This window comes from Helianthus annuus, chromosome 9 (genome assembly GCF_002127325.2).
Source record: "Helianthus annuus cultivar XRQ/B chromosome 9, HanXRQr2.0-SUNRISE, whole genome shotgun sequence".
Taxonomy (NCBI): domain Eukaryota; kingdom Viridiplantae; phylum Streptophyta; class Magnoliopsida; order Asterales; family Asteraceae; genus Helianthus; species Helianthus annuus.
This window is the reverse complement of record NC_035441.2, coordinates 146,108,582-146,112,692: the sequence shown is the minus strand read 5'-3', so window position 1 is coordinate 146,112,692 and position 4,111 is coordinate 146,108,582.

Below are 4,111 nucleotides of genomic sequence, written 5' to 3'. Positions count from 1 at the left end.
CATGAAACACAGACGTCTTGAAGATGGAAATTTTTGAGGGGAACACCATTCACCAATTCATTTGAAACCAAATGATTCATTTTGCGTAAGTGAATGTGACCCATTCGTCTGTGCCAAGAGATAGTGTCTTTTTCTGTGGCTTTGGAAACGAAACAAGTTGCTTGTGCAGACGTAGTAATAGCTTGGCTCATATCAAGGACGTACAAATCATTTATCCTTGGAGCCGACAAGAGAATCCATTCTTTTGGAATTTTGAAGCCGGGTTTCAGCACATAACATCCATTAGCATCAAAGTGTACTGAGAACTGCTTGTCACAGATTTGAGAAACACTAAGAAGATTGTGATCAAGTTGTTGCACAAAGTTGATCTTGTCAAAGCTGACAATCCCGTTGGATATCATTCCTTCACCCGTTATATATCCACCTTTATCTCCAGCAAAAGCAACATAACCTCCTCTAATAGTTTTAACGTCGTAGAGAAGCTTCATGTCGCCTGTCATGTGCCTGGATGCCCCACTATCAACAATCCAATGACTACTGACAGTTCCTCCTGGAACACCCTGCACATGAACTCAAAAGAATTAGTTGGAGATGGGGACCCAAGCCATTGTGGTCTTGGGTCTTCCATTTTCATCAATGACAATAACTTCCTGTCTTTGATGGTTGGTGAATTGTGATGGTCCCCCTGATTCAGTAACCGATTTTGGTTTCCTGTCTTTAAAATAACTTCCTGTCTTTGATGGTTGGTGAATTGTGATGGTCCCCCTGATTGTTTGAAGTTTTAGAATTGTCTGGTTTTACGGCAACAGATTGTTTTTGAACCACATCGGTTTTAATTGCTTTTTCAATCTTCTTGACCTGTTGGCGTTTCTGTTTCTTTTCCCTTTCTTTTGCAAGGCGGGGATCTTGTTTTACAGAAACAGATCGCTTACGGTCATTGTGGTCACGGGGAACATCAACCTTTTCTTTTTGTTTATGAAGATATGGACAGTTTCGAATAATATGTCCAATTGTTCCACATTCAAAACATGATCTTCGTTCAACAAACCCCGAAGTATCATGTGTTCGTCTAGCCGATGATGATGAACTTTGTGAACCCGAGGTACTAGGTTTTGAACTGCTTGGTTCATTCCTTTTCTGTATAATAGCTTTCTTGACAAAATCTAAGTTAGATTTGTTTTCAAAAGTCTCAATTTTATCCGTTCCCGTCGATTTCACAAAGTTAACGTTTTTCTTCTTCTTTTGATTCGGCTTCTTTTGGGCTTGAGCCGGTGATTTTCCTTTGGGCTTGGTGTGATTTTGCTGTTTTGGCACTGTTGGTAATTTCTTGTTGCCAAATTGTCTTCGAATTTCAGCCTTTGGAATAGGAGGACACTGTGTAACTGTAACACGTGGTCCTGTCTTTCCCAAAAACTTACTTGTCGTATTTTCAAAGACTTTGCAGATTAAGGATTGATTAACATTCTTAATGGGAAAATCTTTGTCTGAGTAAATTTTATCATCACCAACAAGAGTGTACAGCAAATTCACACTCTCTGGCTCTTCTGCAGATGAGGACTCAGTTGCAACAGTCTTAGCGGGTTTTACAGGGGGATCACATAGAATGTGATTCTCGAGAGGTATGTCCTCATTTTTGGCTACCGCATCAGACTTTGCTGGGACAGCATCATCAGATTCATCATCAGAAGAATCAGCATCCTCAATCACAACTGGAGGATCTTGATTCTGTTCAGCACTTACAAATGTATCTGCTGACACATCTGAATCTGAGGATACTTCCTTTTGGTATCCGAGTCCTGCAGCAAATTCTTTCACATCTAGAGGCACAGATGGTTCAAAGAACACCCTGTCCTCCTCATCCGGCATGGCATCATAATTATGTCTCACTGGTGGTGGACAATTCTTATAGCCTATGCACGTGACGTCCCTTTTCTCCTTTTGGACATCAATGATGTGATCCAACACATAGCTAGAACTCAAATAACTGTCTAACTTGAGTTGGATTGCCTCACTTTCCGTTTTTACACACACCATTTCTTTTTGCATTGTCTCAAGACGAGATATATACAAATTAATGTCCGTTTGTTTTCTGGAAACCATTTTAGTTAGTTCGGTTTTATCTTTCTTTAATTTTTCAATTACCGATTTGAACTCCTTTTCATGGTTTTCATAAAACATATTGGCTTCTGTGCATTTGGAAAGGTCCACAGTCAATTTCTGATTGTGGATAAAAGTCACATCATACTTTTCTTGCAAAGCTTCGTGCTTACTTTGCAAGTCACTCAAATTCTCATTCAATGTAGTATGTTTGTCTTGCAAGTCAAACAAACTAGCTTGTAAAGCATCATGTTTGTCTTGCAACTCAGACATACTTTTCTCCACATCAGCACATCTAGCACGCAATCTATCACATTCATCACAAGTAATAACAGTGGGTTCATCGACACATACCTGACTTGATGAACCGTCGACATTAGCCATAAAGGCTGAATGGAGAGAAGATGAAGTATAAGCAGCTTGATCCACCAGAATAGATCTTCTTTGAGTTTCTGCTGCAGCTTCCTCCAAAAGCTCATCAATGTCAGCATCACCCGAAACATTAGATGTCTCACCCACATGATCATCACCTGAACTGGATGATTCTTCATCAACACTCCTGCTGTACCCAGACGAGTCTTCATCTTCAGAAGATTCACCACCATTGGCGGAAGATTCTCCACCACTGGTGTGAACTAACTCCTTCACAACCTGAGCAAAACATGCTGTTCCATCGGGAGCATCACCACCCAACTGGATTGACCAGTCACAACCTTCATCCACCTGAACCGCAAGTGCCCGGTTGGTTTGGTTGTTGACAGGCACCAATGTACGCTCATTGTTTCTGTTCTGCTGGTTGCCTTGATTTCTGAAGGGGTTTTGATTCCCGTGCTGGGCTGGCTTTGTACATTCCCTCTTAAAGTGACCCCGTTCACCACAGTTGAAGCACTTCACTGCCTGTTTATCGAACCCATACTTGGTGTCTCTCTTACTCTCCAAGCTGGTTCTGCCAGTACTTTCCATCCAATCCTTTGCTCTTCTCACAGCACTAGCAAAGGCCCACTTGATATCCATCAAGTCCATCTCTTCTTTATCAATCTGCCGATAATCTTCTTGTGTCAGATTAATGTTGCCAATCTGACCTTCAATTAACCCACAGTATGCGCTCACTACAGTGTTAAGCAGCTCCATGTGTTCCTTAGCTACCTCTACACTGACTTTAGAGAAACTTGAAGTGTCGAGCTGTACTGTACTTGGCTTTGATTGTTGACCAGCAGATGATGTTCCTCCATAAGATGCACGTTGTGTTTGAGCAGGAGGAGGAGGAGGTGGTTGTATTGGATTTCCATACATGTCTGTGGTGGGAGGCGGCTTTACAGAAACTTGCACCGGATTGCCATACATATCTGTGCTTGTGACAAACGCCGTTTGCAATGGAGCAAGTGGACCTGTTCTTGCAGACGAAGTACTGGAAGTTCCAAAATACATTTCTGGATTTTGTGGCAATGGAACTCTCTTCGCCTTTAATGTTTCCTCCTGATCCTTGTTTTCCAAAAGCTGCACGAAGTCGTTGATATTTGTAGTTTTCAACACTCCGTTATACTTCAGGATTTCCAAGAAACTACTCCATTGGGGAGGCAAAGCATCAGCAAACTTTTTCACCACTTCTGATTGAGTTGTTGCTACACCAAAATTATTCAACTCAGTAAGCAAATGATAAAACCGACTCGTCATGTCTCCCAAAGACTCCTTATCTAAGCACGTGAAACTGTCAAATTCCTTCTTGAAAAGATCATGACGCAATTGGCGTGTTGCCTCATTCCCTACTCCTCTGGTTTTCAAACCGTCCCACAACTTCTTTGTAGTCTTGAAGCTGACAAACTGATGATAGATGTCTTTGCTTAACGCCTGAGTGAGAATGGCGTAGGCTTTTGTCACACCCCAACCGATGGCGGAAACATCGGGATGAGACGAACAAATTGCTCAAAACAACATAACACTAAATGTGACAATAATTTATTTAATTCATTTCATAAACTCTAAAGTGAAATACATAGTTCCAAACAATACAACA